This window comes from Pristis pectinata, chromosome 5 (assembly GCF_009764475.1).
Source record: "Pristis pectinata isolate sPriPec2 chromosome 5, sPriPec2.1.pri, whole genome shotgun sequence".
NCBI classification, from domain to species: Eukaryota; Metazoa; Chordata; class Chondrichthyes; order Rhinopristiformes; family Pristidae; genus Pristis; species Pristis pectinata.
This window is the reverse complement of record NC_067409.1, coordinates 2,275,869-2,294,447: the sequence shown is the minus strand read 5'-3', so window position 1 is coordinate 2,294,447 and position 18,579 is coordinate 2,275,869. Positions and strand designations below refer to the sequence as shown.

The window sequence follows — 18,579 nt, the reverse complement described above, 5'->3', positions numbered from 1 at the left end:
TATAGCCTTCATACACCACGGTTCCTGTATCCTGACTCCCCTGTCTCATTGGAACATGTCTATGCAGAGCTCCACACAAATATCCCCTGAATATTTGCCACATTTCTTCCGTACTTTTCCCTGAGAACATCTGTTCCCAATTTAATCTTCCAATTTCCTGCCTGAGAGCCTCATCATTCCCTTTACTCCAAGTAAACACCCTTCTAGCCCGTCTGTTCCTATCCCTCTCCAGTGCTAACGTAAAGGAGATAGAATTATGATCACTATCACCAAAATGTTCACCCACTGAGAGATCTGACACCTGACCAGGTTCATTTCCCAATATCAAATCAAGCACAGCCTCTCCTCTTGTAGGTCTATCTACATACTGTGTCAAGAATCCTTCCTGAATACACCTAACAAACTCCACCCCATCTAAACCCCTCACTGTCTGGAGATGCCAATCGATGTTTGGGAAATTAAAATCCTCCATCACAACAACTCTTGTTATTCTCACACCTTTCTAGGATCTGCTTCCCTATCTGCTCCTCAATAACCCTGTCACTATTGGGCAGCCTATAAAAAACACCCATCACAGTTATCGACCCCTTCCTGTTCCTAACCTCCACCCACAGAGACTCCGTAGACAGTCCCACCACGACATCCACCTTTTCCGCAGCCGTGACACTATCTCTGATCAACAGTGCCACTCCCCCACCTCTCTTGCCTCCCTCCCTGTCCTTCCTGAAACATCTAAAACCCGGCACTTGAATCAACCATTCCAGCCCCGGAGCCATCCAAGTCTCCGTAATGGCCACCACATCATAGGCTCCAAGTATCGATCCAAGCTCTAAGCTCATCCGCCTTGTTCACAACACTCCTTGCGTTAAAATAGACACATCTCAAGCCTGTCTGAACACGTCCCTTCTCTATCACTTGCCAATGGTACTTACTCCTAGGCTCCTCTATTTGAAAGTCAAACACCTCTTCCCCAGTCTTTCCAGTACAGATCCCACCCCTCAACAATTCTAGTTTAAACCCTCCCCAGTAACCTTAGCAAACCTCCCCGCCAGTACGTTGGTCCCCCTGGGATTCAAGTGCAACCCGTCCTCTTTGAACAGGTCATACATGTGCCAAAAGAGGCCCCAATGATCCAGAAAACTGAATCCCTGCTCCTTACTCCAATCCCTCAACCACGCATTTAACCTCCTCCTCATTCTGTTCCTATACCCACTGTCGCTTAGCACAGGCAGTAATCCAGAAGTTACTACCTTTGAGGTCCTGCTTCTCAACTTCCTTCCTAATTCTCTATAATCTCTTTTCAGGACCTCATTCCTGTCCCTACCTATGTCGTTGGTATCAATATGTACCACCACCTCTGGCTGTCCTCCCTCCCCCTTCAGGATATCTTGGACGTGATCTGAAACATCCCGGACCCTGGCACCTGGGAGGCAAACTACCTTCCGAGTTTCTTTCCTGCGTCCACAGAATCGCTTGTCTGCCCACCTAACTATAGAGCCCCTTATCACTAGTGCCCTCCTCCCTCCTTCCCTACCCATCTGAGCCACAGGGCCGGGCTCTGTGCCAGAGACACCGCCACTGTTGCTTCCGCCAGGTAGGCTGTCTCCCCCAACAGTACTCAAGCAGGAGTACCTATTGTCAAGGGGTACAGCCACAGAGGTACTCTCTAGTACCTGACTCTTCCCCTTCCCCCTCCTGACGGTGACCCAATTGCCTGATTCCGATGGTCCCGGCGTGACCACCCACCTATGACTCCTCTCTATCACCTCCTCACTCTCCCTGACCAGACGAAGGTCATCGAGCTGCATCTCCAGTTCCCTAACACGGTCCCTCAGGAGCTGCAGCTCGACATACCGGGCGCAGACGTAGCCTTCCCAGAGGCAGGGAGACTCCAGGAAGTCCCACATCTGACACTGAGTACAGGAAACCGCACTCATACTCATTCCTTAACTCAAGTCACCCACCTTTCCTCGCCCCTTTACACCGAAGCCCCTTGAGCCAAAGCCCAGAACACTCTGCTCCTGCTCACTCCGCTGCCCGCTCCGACGCTACCCGCTGGATGTGGCAGTTGGGTTTTTAAACTGCCCACACCGCGCCTGCGCAGTCCAGCCCCCACTCTACCACATAAAACTTTTACACCCTTATAACAGTATCTTATAAAAACACTAACCTAATAAATTACAACCCTATTAAAAACTAAGCCTTATACTTAAACCCTGATAAAAAGATAAAGATAAACTTATCTGCTCCGTCGTCCTCTGAAGCGAAGGCAATCACCATTTAGATTAGTGACTGATTACTTTACGTACCTGGGTGTTAAAATTACCAAGAACACAAGGACTTATTTAAAGTGAACTTTTTACCTTTAATTGATTACGTTAAACAGTTATTTACTAAATGGTCCCCATTCTCTCTATCATTGATTGGCCAAATTAATGCAGTTAAAATGAATATTTTACCAAAATGTTTGTATCTATTTCAGGCGATTCCAACTTTCATTTCGAAATCCTTTTTCAACACTATTGACTCCAAAATTCTTTCATATATATGGCAGAATAAAAACCCAAGGTTAAGTAAGAAATATTTACAAAAATTCAAAAAGGATGGTGGTATGGCTTTGCCTAATTTTAGATTTTACTATTGGGCAATTAATATTAGATACTTAATTTTCTGGGCACAAGATTTAGATGCAATTCATTGTCCCTGTTGGGTACACCTTGAGTGTGAATCAGTGCAAGGATTTTCATTAGTTTCTATTTTCGGAACTTCATTCCCTTTTGCACTTAGTAAATTGAGTAAACAAATGACTAATCCAATAGTAAAAATACAATACGGATATGGTTTCAATTTCATAAATTTTTTGGATTGAATAAATTTATCAAGTCCTATCCAATCTAATTTTTTCTTTCAACCATCTAGAATTGACTCAGCCTTTTCCTTATGGAAAATGAAGGGAATAACATGTTTTTGTGATTTATTCATTGACAACTTTTATCTTTTGAACAGTTGTCTAATAAATACAATCTGCCTAGATCACATTTTCTTCAATATTTACAGATTAGAGATTTTTAAAAAGTTACTTTACCTTCTTTTCCAACACCATATAAAATTGAAATTATGGAAAAAATTTTAGGTTTTAATCCTTATCAGAAGGGCCTGATAACAATAATTTATGATCAGATTATGAAAATACGTTCAGAGGAACTTGATAAAGTTAAGAATGAATGAGAAAGAGAACTCCAGATACTTTTACCCACAGAGACATGGAAGAAAATTCTTCAATTAGTTAATACATCGTCAATGTGTGTCAGACACTCTTTGATACAGTTTAAGGTGGTTCACAGGACCCATATGTCCAAGTACAAGTTAGCCCATTTTTACCACCATGTAAATCCTATATGTGACAGATGTAATTCGAAGGTGGCTTCCCTGACACATATGTTTTGGTTCTGTCCCCTGTTGGAAAAATATTGGAAAGACATTTATAACATGATTTCATCTGTATTGAACATTGATTTACAACCTCATCCTATTACTGCAATTTTTGGGTTACCAATGATGGAATCTGGCCATTTATCTGCTTCTGCTCGTCGTATGATCGCCTTTGTCACATTAATGGCCAAGCGATCCATTTTGTTCAAATGGAAGGATCCAATACCCCCCACCACTTTTCACTGGTTTTCTCAAACTATAGCAGCTTTAAACTTAGAAAAAATGAGGAGTGGCACTGTTGATCCTTCGCTTAAATTTGAGGAAGTTTGGAGCCCATTTATTCAATATTTCCATATGATATAAGCTGACCTTTCTCAGATCCCTTTCAATAACCCTTGAATACAGAGGAGCAGAGTTGACGACATGATATTGTTTTTTTTAATTGAAGAAATAACAGTCCAGTTTTTTTTGAAGTTTTTGGTTTCTTTTGGTTTATTATCAATATTTTTTTGATTTGGGGGTTCTTTTCTCATATAGTTAAATCTCTTTTTAATTTTTCCTTTTGTATTTGTTCACTTAATAAGAGACGGGAGGTCTAGGTTACTGTTTTTTATTCCTTGTGATTATACACATTAACTGTTACGATTGCTCTCCTGATCTCTCTGCACCAGATGTAGAATTACTAATGTTAGATATATTATTTTGTACTAATTTGAAAATTAATAGAAAGATTGAAGAAAAAGAAAGGCTCCAAGAATAAGCCGGGAAATTATAGGTCTGTGAGCCTGGCGTCAGTCGTGGGTAAATTATTGGAAGGTATTCTGAGGGACAGGATATACAAGTACTTAGATAGACAGGGTCTCATTAGGGACAGTCAACATGGCTTTGTGCGTGGCAGGTCACGTCTAATCAATCTAATACAGTTTTTCGAGGAGGTTACCAGGAAGGTTGATGAAGGGAAGGTGGTGGACGTTGTCTACACGGACTTTAGCAAGGCCTTTGACAAAGTCCCACATGGGAGGCTGCTCCACAAGGTTAAGTCACTCGGCATTCAGGATGAAGTCGTCAATTGGATTCAACATTGGCTTAGCGGGAGAAGATGGCTGTCTCTCTGACTGGAGGCCTGTGACTAGTGGTGTGCCGCAGGGATCGGTGTTGGGTCTGTTGTTGTTTATCATCTATATTAATGATTTAGATGATAATGTGGTAAACTGGATCAGCAAATTTGCGGATGACACCAAGATCGGGGGTGTAGTGGACAGCGAGGAAGGCTGTCAAAGCTTGCAGCGTGATCTGCACCAGCTGGGAAAATGGGCTGGAAAATGGCAGATGGAATTTAATGCAGACACGTGTGAGGTGATGCACTTTGGGAGGACGAACCAGGGTAAGACTTACACAGTGAGTGGTAGGGCTCTGAGGTGTGCGGTAGAACAGAGGGACCTGGGAATACTGATCCATAGTTCCTTAAGTGGCATCACAGGTAGATTAGGACATAAAGAGAGCTTTTGGCAAATTGGCCTTCATAAATCAGGGCACTGAGTACAGGAGTTGGGATGTTGTGTTGAAGTTATACAAGACGTTGGGGAGGCTGAACTTAGAGTGTTGTGTGCAGTTCTGCTCACCTACCTACAGGAAAGATGTCAATAAGCTTGAAAGAGTGCAGAGAAAATTTACACGGATGTTGCCAGGACTTGAGAACCTGAGTTATAGGGAAAGGTTGAATAGGTTTGGACTTTATTCCCTGGAGCGCAGGAGAATGAGGGGAGATCTTATAGAGGTATACAAAATTATGAGGGGTATAGATAGAGTGAATGCATGCAGGCTTTTCCCCTCAGGCTGGGTGAGACTAGAACTTGAGGACATAGGTTTAGGGTGAAAGGTGAAATATTTATGGGGAATCTGAGGGGAAACCTTCACTCAGAGGGTGGTGCGAGTGTGGAATGAGCTGCCAGCGGAAGTGGTGGATGTGGGTTCAATTGTAACATTTAGGAGAGATTTGGATAGGTACATGGATGGGAGGGGTTTGGAGGGATATGGTCCGGGTGCAGGTAGATGGGACTAGGCAGAAATCCAGGCTGGCAGGGACTAGATGGGCCGAAGGGCCTGTTACTGTGCTGTCGTGCTCTTACGACTCTGGATTCCAACAACAATGTATTATGCAGCACTTTTAATGTATCAAGGCATCTTGAGGAGCTTCACAGGAGACTAATAAAATTGCACTGTTGTGGACAACAAAATTATAGAACATAGAACACAGACCAGTACAGCACAGTACGGGCCCTTCAGCGCACAATGTTGTGCAGACCTATATAAGCACCTACTCCATGATTAATCTACCCCTTCCCTCCTACACAGCCCATAACCCTCCATTTTTCTTACATCCATGCGCCTTTTCAAGAGCCTTTTAAATGTCCCTGTTGTAACAGCCTCTACCGTGGCACCGGCAGTGCATTCCAGGCACCCACCACTCTCTGTGTAAAGAACCTACCTCTGACATCTCCCCTGAACTTCCCTCCTCTGACCTTAAACTGATGTCCTCTGGTATTGGCCATTGCCGCCCTGGGGAAAAGGTGCTGGCTGTCCATTCTATCTATGCCCCTCATAATCTGATACACCTCTATCATCACCTCTCATCCTGCATCACTCCAAAGAGAAAAGGCCCAGCTCGCTCAACCTATCCTCATAAGAAATGCTCTCCAATCCAGGCAGCATCCTGGTAAATCTCCTCTTCACACTCTCTAAAGCTTCCACATCCTTCCTATAATGAAGAGTAAGGCAAACTTACTAACCCATCCCTCCACTTCCTCACCCAAGTCATTTATAAAAATCACAAAGAGCAGGGGTCCCAGAACAGATCCCTGCAGAACACCACTGGTCACCGACCTCTAGGCAGAATATGCTCCATCTACCACCACCCTCTTTGTCTTCTGTGGGCAAGCCAGTTCCGAATCCAAGCAGCCAAGTCTCCATGGATCCCATGCCTCATGACTTTCTGGATGAGCCTACCATGGGGAACCTTGTCAAACGCCTTAGTAAAGTCCATATACACCACATCCACCGCTCTACCTTCATCTATTTGGTTTAAGTATGTTAAGTTGATGAAAATTAAAAAAAAATGGAAAGGTTGGAAATCTGAAATAAAAACAAGAGGAATGTACAGAAAGCTATGGACCAAGTGCCGGTAAATGGGATTAGTGTGGCTGGGTTAGCACGGGTACAGTGGACCAAAGTGCCTGACTCTATGAGAATGCTGGAAACAACTCAGCCAGTCATGCAGCATCTGTAGTAAGAAAAACGGAACAACAGTTGAAGAGTCTTCAGTCCCAAAGGTTAACTCTGTTTCTCCCTCCATGGATGCTGCCTGACCTGCTGCATTTTTACAGTTTTGTCTGTTTCTATGGGAGACGGACAATTAGAAGTGGATGAGCTGAGCCAGAGGTCGTGACGGAAATTATTACGGGGCTGAGGTGGGTGTTCTTGGAAAGGATATGTGGTTTCATCCTTGATCTGCTCTTCTTTCTGAGGCTGATGATTCACCACAGCTCAGATCATGAAGCAGCCCCATGTCTGCATGCAGCAAGACCGACACGGTGTTCAAACTGCAGAGAATAACAAGCAGCCACTCGGGGACCAAGCAATGACCACATCTAACAAAGGAAATGCTAGCCACGTAGCCATGACATTTAATAGCATTACCACCGTTGAGTTTCCTACAGGGTAACACCTCCTCAAACTCCCCAGAGCCTTTACACCATCTACAGGCATGTCCAGAGTGCAATGGAAGGGCCTCTACTTACCAGAGTGAGTGTAGTCCCGACAACACTCTGACGTTCAATGCCAGTAAAGCAGCCTCCTTGATCAACACCTGAATCACCGGCTTCAACATCTGCTCCCTCTGTGGCTCCCATATGAACCACCTACGAGAAGCTACAGCGACTCACCAAAACCATAATCCCGTGGTTATCGGCCATCTGTAGTTAAAGCAGAAAATGTTGGAAATATTTAGTCCAGCAGACAATATCTGTGCAGGGAGAGCCTTGGAGTCATAGAGTCATATGGGACAGATAAAAGCTCTTCAGCCCATATCTGTCCATGCCGACCAAAATGTATATTCAAACTAATCCCATTTCCCAGCACTTGGCCCCTATCCCTCTAAACTCCTGTCATCCATATACCTGTCCACATACTTCCTAAACGTATCTGATGTACCTGCCTCACCCACTCCCTCTGGCAGCTGGTTCTCTATGTCTACCACCCACTGTGTAAAAATGTTGCCCCTCAGGTTCGTATTAAACCTTTCACCTCTAACCTTACAACTACCTCCTCTAGTTTTCAATTCCCCAACCATGGAAAAAAGACCGCTCCCCTATCTATGCCCCTCATGATTTTATATACCTCGATGAGATCACCCCTCATTCTCCTACACTCCAAGGAGTAAAGGCCCAGCCTGTCCAACCTCTCCCTATAACTCCGTCCCTCGAGTCCCAGCAACATTCTTGTAAATTTCTTTTCCACTCTTTCCAGTTTAATCACATCCTTCCTGTAACAGGGTGACCAAAACTGAACACAGTGCTCCAAGTGTGGCCTCACCGATGTCTTGTAGCCTTCTTCAGCCTTCTTCACCTTTGGCTACAGACCTGCGATCTCTGCCCTTCCGCATAAATAAGGTACGTGTGACCACTTCTCCAATTCACACACCATCCCAACACGGAAACATATCACCATTCCTTCATCACGGGGCCCTTCCCCTTTTTGACTTTGCTAAATGCATCACCTCCTTATTGGGATGAAATTCCATCTGCCAACGCTCTGCCCAACTTTCTATCTGATCAATATCCTGCTGTAGCCTCAGACAACTCCTCTTGCCACCCACAACACCACCAGCTTTCCGCAAATTTACAAATCATCCTTCCTACGTTCACCTTCAGGTATTTAATATATGTGACGAACAGCAAAGGTCCCTGCGCCGATCCCTGCTGTACACCACTGACCACACACCTCCAATCAGAAAAACATCCTTCCACCACTAACGTCTGCCTCTTGTCACCAAGACAACTCAGCTCACCTTGGACTCCATGTGCCTTAACCTTCTGGAGCAGCCTACTATGCAGGACCTTGTCAAGTCTCTGACATATAGACAACATCTACTGCTCTCATCCTCGAAAAAAACTCAGTCAAATTAGTGAGACAAGACTTACCCCACACAAAACTGTGCTGACTCTCCATAGTCAGTTCCTGCCTTTCCAAACTTATATAAACCCTATCCCTTGGAATTTTTTCCAAAAGTTTCCCTTTCACTGACATAAGGCTCACTGGCCCACAGTTACCTGGCTTATGCCCTTCTTAAATAAAAGAACCACTTCAGTGTCCTCCACTCTTCTGGTACCTTGCCTGTGGCTAATGAAGATGCAAAAATCTCCTCCATTGCTTCCCATGGCATTCCGGGATAGAATCAGAATCAGGTTTATTATCACTGACAGATGTCGTGAAATGTGTTGTTCTGTGGCAGCAGTACAGTGCAAGATGTGAAAACTACTATAAGTTACAAAGGTAAATAAATAGCGCAAAAGAGGAATAACGAGGTGGTGTTCATGGGTTCATGGACCGTTCAGGAATCTGATGGTGGAGGGGAAGAAGCTGTTCCTGAATCGTTGAGTGTGGGTCTTCAGGTTCCTGTACCTCCTCCCCGATGGGAGTAATGTGAAGAGGGCATGTCCCGGGTGGTGAGGGTCCTTAGTGATGGATGCCGCCTTCTTGAGGAACCACCTTTTGAAGACGTCCTCAATGGTGGGGAGGGTTGTGCCCATGATGGAGCTGGCTGAGTCTACAACCCTCTGCAGCCTCTTTTGATCCTGTGCATTGGAACCTCCATACCAGGCAGTGATGCAACCAGTCAGAAGGCTCTCCACTGTACATCCGTAGAAATCTTGCAAGGGTCTTTGTTGACAGACCGAATCTCCTCAAACTCCTAACGAAGTAGAGCCACTGGTGTGCCTTCTTCATGATTGCATCAATATGTTGGGCCCAGGATAGATCCTCTGAGATGTTGATACCAAGGAACTTGAAGCTGCTCAACCTTTCCACCGCTGACCCTTCAATGAGGACTGGTGTGTGTTCCCCCGACTTCCCCTTCCTGAAGTCCACAGTCAGTTCCTTGGTCTTGCTGATGCTGAGTACGAGATTGTTGTTGTGACACCACTCAACCAGCTGATCTACCTCACTCCTGTACGCCTCCTCATCACCACCTGAGATTCAGCCAACAACAGCAGTGTCATTGGTGAATTTATAGATGGCGTTTGAGCTGTGCCTAGCCACACAGTCATGAGTGTAGAGAGAGTAGAGCAGTGGGCTAAGCACGCATCCATGAGGTGCGCCTGCGTTGATTGTCAGCGAGGAGGAGGTGTTACTGCTGATCCGCACTGACTGTGGTCTCCCGATGAGGAAGCTGAGGATCCAGTTGCAGAGGGAGGTTCAGAGGCCCAGGTTTTGAAGCTTGTTGATTAGTACTGAGGGGACGATGGTGTCGAACACCGGGCTGTAATCGATGAACAGCCTGATGTATATTTTGCTGTTGTCTAGGTGCTCCAAAGCCAAGTGGGGAGCCAGTGAGATTGTGTCCGCTGTCGACCTGTTGTGGTGGTAGGCAAATTGCAGCAGGTCCAGGCCCTTGCTCAGGCAGGAGTTAATTAGCCATGACCAACCTCTCAAAGCACTTCATCACAGTAGATGTGAGTGCTACTGGGCGATAGTCGTTGAGGCAGATCACCCTGCTCTTCTTGGGCACTGGTAAGATCACCCTGCTCTTCTTGGGCATTGGACTCTTTTGAAGCAAGTGGGAACCTCCGAATGCAGCAGTGAGAGGTTAAAGGTGTCCTTGAACAGTTGGTTGGCACAGGTTTTCAGTACCCTGCCTGGTACACCGCCGGGGTCTGACGCCTTCATCCTCTTGAAGCCCTGGGGATTTATCCACTTGAATGTGTTCCAATCATAGAGGTATTTAATATATAATTACAAGCAGCAGAGGTCACAGTGCTGATCCCTGCAGTACACCACTGATTACAGACTTTCAATCAGACAAACATCCTTCCACCACTACCCCCTGCCCTGCCCAAGAACCAACCAACACAACCCAAATCCCTGCAGTTTAGTAACACTATGACCACCTTGATCACTTTGCACTAAAATGGACTTTATTTTTCCTTTGTCCTAATTGCATTCTTCCTTGTAAAAGTTGTGTATAATATATTTAATTCATGCTTTTCTTGTGAATGCTGCTTATCTGATGCTGTGTGCCTGTGATGCTGCTGCAAGTAAGTTTTTCATTATACCTGTGCACGCATGTACTCGTGCATATGACAGTAAACTTGACTTTGACTTTGATGGTCTATTACGAAAACAGCCTCCCCCCCTCCATTAACACTTCCCGCTTCCTCAGGAAAACAGCCAACATAATCAAGGACCCCTCCCGCCCTGGTCATTCTATCTTCTCCCCTCTCCCGTTGGGAAGAAGATACAAAAGCTTAAGGCCACGTACCACCAGGCTCAAGGACAGTTTCTATCCCGCTGTTATCAGACTCTTGAACAGACCTCTTATATGATAAAGATGAACTCTTGATTCCTCATCTACCTCGTCATGGACCTTGCACCTTATTGTTTGCCTGCACTGCACTTTCTCTGTAACTGTAACACTATATTCTGCATTCTGTTTTCCTTTTGTACTGCCTCGGTGTACTTATGTTTGGAATGATCTGTCTGGATGGTACGCAAACTAAAGCTTTTTGCTGTATCTTGGTACATGTGACAATAATAAACCAATTACATCTTTCTCCTTGAACATAGACGAGAACTATTCCTATGGGACCTCTCCGACATCCCCTGGCTGCACACGTAGATTGCTGCTTTGGTCCCTATTGCAATGGATTTTTAATTCCTTTGTGATTTAATAGCTTAACACTAGTTTGTCTCTTTGTCCACAGATGCTGCTTAACCTGAAAACATTTCCAACTACTTCTAATTTTAAGCAATGAGAAACAAACTGCTGGAGGAACTCAGGGGGTCAGGCAGCATCTGTGGAGACAGGGGGATGGTCGACGTGCATCAGGACTCTAGTTGCTTTTTTGCTCCAGATTACAGCATCTGCAGTTTTTTTAATGACTCCACTTTTGATTTTATTTCAAACTTCCGACACCTGCAGGATTTTATGTTTGATAAGAGGGAGGGACGGATCTGACCTATTAACCAATCGCTGCTTTGTGATTTACATATTATGCTGCCGAGGGCGGGGATTGGCGGTTCCCGTATCAATCCAAATTGACGTCACACGCCATGTTGACTGACAGTTATTTCAGTCAATCAACGCTTGAATCTGTCAGCTTTAAGCTTGACCGACGGCCATTCTATCCAATGACTGGAGAGCAGGAAGGCGGGGCCTACTGAGAATGGTGAATAAAAGCGGTGGGCGTGGGCTTTGTTTACGCTTTGTGTTTAAAAGGCGGCGACGGTTGGGCGGGAGCGGTGGCCGCTGGTTTTGGACGTTAATTGTCGGCGGGCAGGAAATCGGTTAAAGGGGCGAGCGGGGGTTGGCGGCGGGCCGGCAGCAGCAGCAGACGGGCTAATGTGTGAGGGAAGGCGGGCGGCGATGGTGCCCCGGGCCGCTCCGCGACTCCGCCCGCAGGCCTCCTCCCGTCGCTGCGCACCGCGCTCGCTTGGCTCACACCCGCGGCCTTCTGTCAGCCCGAGAACGGCGGGCGCGCTCCCGACACACGGCGCCTGGCGGCGGCCCGCCTCAGCCTGAGGCCGCGCACCGAGCCCGGAGCGAGGGGGAGGCCCGAGCGGCCCCGGACGTCGCGGCTGCTGCTGCAGGTAGGGCGAGGCTGACGCCCCCGGGGCTGGTGCCCTGGCGGGGTGGGAGCTGAGGGGATGTGGAGCGGTCCCCCCGGCGGGGGTTGTCCCGCCAGGCTCGGTGCACAGGATCTAACTGGCCGGGCTGGAGGCATTGCCGTCAAAGGCATTGCAAGTGTAGGGGCCCGGGGGCCCTGCAGGCGCTGGGACCCGGGGGGGGGGCAAGTGTGGGGACCCGGGGGCCCTGCAGGCGCTGGGACCCGGGGGGGGGCGGAGTGTGGGGACCCGGGGGCCCTGCAGGCGCTGGGACCCGGGGGGGGCAAGTGTGGGGGCCCGGGGGCCCTGCAGGCGCTGGGACCCGGGGGGGGGCGGAGTGTGGGGACCCGGGGGCCCTGCAGGCGCTGGGACCCGGGGGGGGGCGGAGTGTGGGGACCCGGGGGCCCTGCAGGCGCTGGGACCCGGGGGCCCTGCAGGCGCTGGGACCCGGGGGGGGGCGGAGTGTGGGGACCCGGGGGCCCTGCAGGCGCTGGGACCCGGGGGGGGGGGGCAAGTGTGGGGACCCGGGGGCCCTGCAGGCGCTGGGACCCGGGGGGGGGCGGAGTGTGGGGACCCGGGGGCCCTGCAGGCGCTGGGACCCGGGGGGGGGGGGCAAGTGTGGGGACCCGGGGGCCCTGCAGGCGCTGGGACCCGGGGGGGGGCAAGTGTGGGGACCCGGGGGCCCTGCAGGCGCTGGGACCCGGGGGGGGGGGCGGAGTGTGGGGACCCGGGGGCCCTGCAGGCGCTGGGACCCGGGGGGGGGGGCGGAGGGTGGGGACCCGGGGGCCCTGCAGGCGCTGGGACCCGGGGGGGGGGCGGAGTGTGGGGACCCGGGGGCCCTGCAGGCGCTGGGACCCGGGGGGGGGGCGGAGTGTGGGGACCCGGGGGCCCTGCAGGCGCTGGGACCCGGGGGGGGGCGGAGTGTGGGGACCCGGGGGCCCTGCAGGCGTTGGGACCCGGGGGGGGGCGAAGTGTGGGGATCCGTGGGCCCTGCAGGCGCTGGGACCCGGGGGGGGGCAAGTGTGGGGACCCGGGGGCCCTGCAGGCGCTGGGACCTGGGTGGGGGGCAAGTGTGGGGACCCGGGGGCCCTGCAGGTGCTGGGACCTGGGTGGGGGGCAAGTGTGGGGACCCGGGGGCCCTGCAGGCGCTGGGACCTGGGTGGGGGGCAAGTGTGGGGACCCGGGGGCCCTGCAGGCGCTGGGACCTGGGTGGGGGGCAAGTATGGGGACCCGGGGGCAACACAATGCTGTGTGAACTCGGGTCAGGTAACACCTGTGGAGGGAAATGCGCTGTTGATCTTTTGTGTTGAGATCCTTCATCAGGACCCAGTAAATTGGAGCTCGAGTGATATCTGGTTGACTTGCTGTAGGGACAAATGCGAGTGATATTCCCATCTTGTGAATGAAGGGGTTAATGTATTGGCTTGGTTAATGGGAGTTCCAGTAATATTGTTCATGGCAATATACTGAGGTGTACAGTAATAACATTCATGGGCAGTACACTGGGGTCTAAAGTCCTTGCTGTCAAGGGCAATGTAACAAGATCTGTAACAATGTTATGGGTAGGGTGATAATGGGAGCTGGGGTGATATTTCCTGTTGTCATCTGCAAGGACATTTAACAGCTGAGGTATGTTTTTATGGGATTTGAGTACTTGAATCATAGGGATAGTAATATTTTCTCCCAGTGGTTTGTATGTGGTATGTCTTGGTGTTAATAGATTATAAAATTAACAATTTTCTGTAGGAAGCAGTGAGCATAGCATTTTGTTATTGCTGAGCATTAATGTTAAGCAGGACAGTGAAGGGATACTGTTGTAGTAGGATCTGTACCTGATGATAATGCATTAATTGGAATCAAGGATAGTTATTGTTGAAGAATGAGTATTGGGCCTAAGGGGATGAATTTGGGTTGAAGCTAGAGTACTATCAAAGTACCTCCTGTGGAACCTGATGTGCACAAGTTGTTTGCTGTGCTTGTTACCAGTGACCACATTTCAGTACACTGTAGCGGTTGCTACTGCGGAATAAAAAAAGACTCTACTCGGAGGGTTGCCAAACAGAACTGGTTTATTTTCTCGCCTTGCGCGGGCCCTTTAAGGGAGAAAACTCCCGCCCAAAAAAAACCGGCAATGACTTAAGTCCTACGTCATCAGGACTTTCCCGCGCGCGGGTTCTCCCCGTCGCTCGGAAAGACGAGGCCCGCCGCCATCTTGGGCCTCGTCGCTCCGACACCGCGCGACCCGAATGCCGAGCCGGTTCGCCCGACTAGACGGTGAGTCGCCACAACACAAACATTCATTGTGTGCTTGGAGTGGTTATCAGTGGTGTTGCAGAGCCAGTGCTGGAGAGTGGGATATGGCTGGGTAAGTCTGGGTATCCTCTGCCTCAGGGTAACAGGCCAAATGACTACCTATGTCATATGTTTTCTGAAATGGTTTTAAAAAGTCCTTGAAATTTTGAAAGGCTTTGTAATTGCAATATTTCTTTAAAAGGAGCTGTTACAAAATGTTGCAGCTGATGACGGAATTGGATGCAATATTTCCAGAAATGAGTATTTGTCAGTTGAGTAACTTTGTTAGAATTGTGGCTTTAGAAGTGGGTAGGAATATTGGAATGGAAGCTTTAGGTGTTGTGATAATACTGCCACAATTCAAGCAGTACTGGAATTGGTTGAATACCCCAACTAGTGTTTTGCCTGACTCTGAAGAAATCTAATTCCTGTACCTAGAATGGGGGTTTGGAGATGGAACATCGTGAATGGGGCAGTTTCTTCCATGGCATTTTTGTAATGAGCTGCATTAAAGAATCAAGATCAAAGCATCTTTGACATGAACTATATTTTTTGCCCATTATACCAACCCTGGCTATAAATGAGAATAAATGATTTGCAATAATCTGGATTGCCATTGGATACTTGTAGCCTAAGTGGCTTCACTGTCACTGTACACGGACTTATTTTACCATAATGTGAGCTGGCTGCTCCCTTGAATCTGTTAAACAAGCATGTTTGGAAAGTGCTGAGTGGAAAGGGTCATCACTGCAGGGCATTTTGTATGTGGTACATGCTGCATTATAGTGTTATGATGGATGTGTCAGTCATTTGGCTGCTTTATGCTGGATGGTGTTGAGCTGCACTTGGCTAGGCCAGAGTATTCCAGGACATTCCTGATCATGTCTTGTAGATGCTGAAAAGGCTTAGAAGTGTCAGAAGGTGGGTCAATGCCAACACCAGTTACTGTAGAAGACCCTAAAGTTTGGGGATTGCTGCAGCAGTGTCTTGAGGCATAAATTATATTTGCATATGCACTTCTGTTCAATTTACCAAATGAAGAGGCAGTGGGGAGATCAAACTTAAGTCCTCTTGACTGGAAGACAATCTTATTTGGGTTACTATCCAGTGAAAAGATGCCAGAGGAAAATGTATTATCCCAGTCACAAGTGCTGGAAAAGATGCAGCTAACAATGTGCATCACCTTGTACTAGATATTACACTCTCCCTGCCCATTCCAGACTCCCTTTGCTCTCATCCTTGATTTGTCACAGCTGAGTTTGTTGTTGGTGGATTGGTCTTTTATTCAAATTGCCACTGACCCTTGTATTCTGAGCCTCAAGTGTTCACTAACTTGTAGTATTTTGTCAAGCACTTAAAATCCACAACCAATGTTTACTACCTTTGTTGGTCTTTTCAATCAGCTGACTTGTTAATTTGTATTTCTCCATTACCCGAGTCTAACTGCTACCAATGTTAAAACTGTTCAGTGTATAGTTACTAGAAATGTTCCTGTATCCTTGAACAGGGGTGTCATCTCTGCCAGTTTCCAAACATTTGTCCCTGCCTCTTCACCTGCAATTTTTAGGTTGGTTCCCTTACACAATAAGATGGACTATGAACTCACGATGTACCTTGTGACCTTGCACCTTATTGCACTGCACTTTCTCTGTAGCTGTGACACTTTACTCTGTACTGTTATTGTTTTAACCTGTACTACATCAATGCACTCTGTGCTGACTCAATGTAACTGCACTGTAATGAATTGACCTGTACGATTGGTTTGTAAGACAAGTTTTTCACTGTACCTCAGTACAGGTGACAATAATATACCAATACCAGGATGTTGGATTCCCCTTTAACTGCCAGTTTCATTTTCAGTTCTCTTTAGCTGGGTTCTTGAAACCACTTAATTTTTTTTTGCTTCATCTTTTTCCCTTGCAGTTAGCTGAGAATTCCTGGCTTTGGTTCCTTTTACAGAAGTGTACCTTGGTTGTCTATAATGTTATACAGCATGGAAATGAGCCCTTCAGCCCAACTTGTCCTGCTGACCAAGGTGCCTTCCTGAGCTAGTTCTTGCCTAGTGGACTAATGAATTTAACTGCATTTATTTCAATGTGAGACCCTGATGTGAAAGGCAGATGAACTCTGGCCATTGGGTACTTGGAGCTGGGTTATAAGCTACCTCAGATGTAGCTGAGGGAGGGACTGGCAGCTCAATGTTCTGGGGAGAGGAGCTGCTTTTGATTGGGAGATCATCACAGCATACTTGGAGGATGTTCCTGGGGGATTGTAGTGAGGAGATGGTGGAACTGAGAAATAAGGGGTGATCATTGGTATGAGAGGGCCTCAGTAGTTAGCAGGAAGCAGGAGTAAATATTTAGGGTGATTGCCCTAAGAATAATAGGGGTGTAATAGTAGGGGATTTTAATTTTGACTGGGGCTGCCATAGTGTTAAGGGCTTGAATGGGGAGGAACTTATGTTCAAGAATGTTTCAATCACTATGTAGATGGCCCTACTAGAGAAGGGGCGAAACTTCCCCTCTTGGGGAAATAAATCAGGACAAGAGGCTGAAGTTAGTTGGAAGAACACACTGGGGCAGTGACCATAATTCTTTTAGTTTTAAAATATTTATGGAAAAAGATAGGATTGGTCCACAGTCCTGAATTGGGGCAAGGCCAATTTTGATGCTGTTAGAACTTTCAAAACTTGATTGGGGAGGCTGTTTGCAGGTAAAGGGATGTATTCTCACTTACCAGACAAGAGCATTCTCCTGTAAGAAGGTCAAGGCTCGAGTAAAGAACCCTGGATGACGAGGCATTGGTGAAGTGTCACGAACCAGCAACAAAAGAAACACTGAGCATGATTCAGTGTTAAAAACTATTTTATTAATCACTACTTATGATAATATGAAAAATAAAAGTAAAAATGTTAGTATGTTAGAATTCAAAAATGTTAAACCTCAAACGTTAACCCCAAAACTAAACTCTTCGTGTGTGTGACAAAGTCCAAAACTCCCAGTTCAGGAATGGTTCTTAAAGTTCAGTTCCGCAAGCCATAAGGTGAAACATGAGCAAGGGCTTCAACAACCACCGTTGTCTTAAGATAAGACGTAGATGTAGAGAAACAGTAAATACGAAATCCAAATGTTCCACGATGGAACCCAAACAACACTTCAGTGTTTACTCGGTAGTGACTCCCTCACCCCGAAAAGCATCCGAATCGTGGTCGTCCACACACAAATACCTGTTTCCTTCTACAGGTCAGCAACAAAGTGAACTCCACCAGATTACTTCCAACTTCCATACATGGATTTCAGTGGCAGACAGTTATTGTTTCTCATCCATCGATAGAGAACACTAGCAGGCTGGTGTCTCTCTCCCTTCTCTCTCTCTCCTTCTTCTTCCATGTCATTGCGTCCTTTATCTTCTCTTGACGTAAGCACGCCACACACGTACACACACACTCTCGATCTTAAAGGGACATTCACTGAGTCCGTAACAGAAGAAAAAGGGCATAGGTTTGAGGGGAAAGATGTAAGGGGACCTGAGGCAGTTTTTCTCCACACAGATAGTGGGTATGTGAGGAAGTGGTGCGGCCAGTTACAATTACAACATTTAAATGAAATTTGGGTGGGTACATGAAGAGGAAAGGTTTAGAGGCTTATTAGCCAAACAGACAAATGGGACTAGCTTGGGTAGGCAACTTGGTACAGGTAAATTGGGCAGAAGGGCCTTTGTGCTGTATAGCTCTTGATTTTAAAGCCAGTCAATGAAAGTTTTGTCATAAGTGAAGATTTAGCCATGCTACCTGTCAGGCTTTGGGCATGTTCAATAGTAGCCTTAAACTGGTTGAATGAATAACCAGTTGGGGAACAGGACTGGGGAAAGAATTTTTCAGCTCTTCAAAAGCTGTTGTAGAAGGCTGCCTCCTCAAACTGTACAATTGAAATTTATAGAATTGTACTGAGATTGTAAATTTTCAGCCAGTGCAGTTAG

At 47.3% G+C, this 18,579-nt stretch overlaps 1 protein-coding gene across 3 annotated transcripts in view; it reads left to right on the top strand.

The window, feature by feature from the left end:
* The first annotated feature begins 11,905 nt into the window (after window positions 1-11,905).
* The window catches only part of LOC127570697 (repressor of RNA polymerase III transcription MAF1 homolog), a 34,444-nt gene continuing 27,770 nt past the window's right edge, over window positions 11,906-18,579 (top strand). For 2 of the 3 annotated variants that reach the window (XM_052016482.1, XM_052016483.1), the window contains exon 1: window positions 11,912-12,294. The gene's annotated coding sequence lies outside the window, so the exon portion shown is untranslated. Of the gene's footprint in view, window positions 12,295-18,579 lie in introns of all 3 variants that reach the window. The other variant, XM_052016481.1, reaches the window with a different exon arrangement.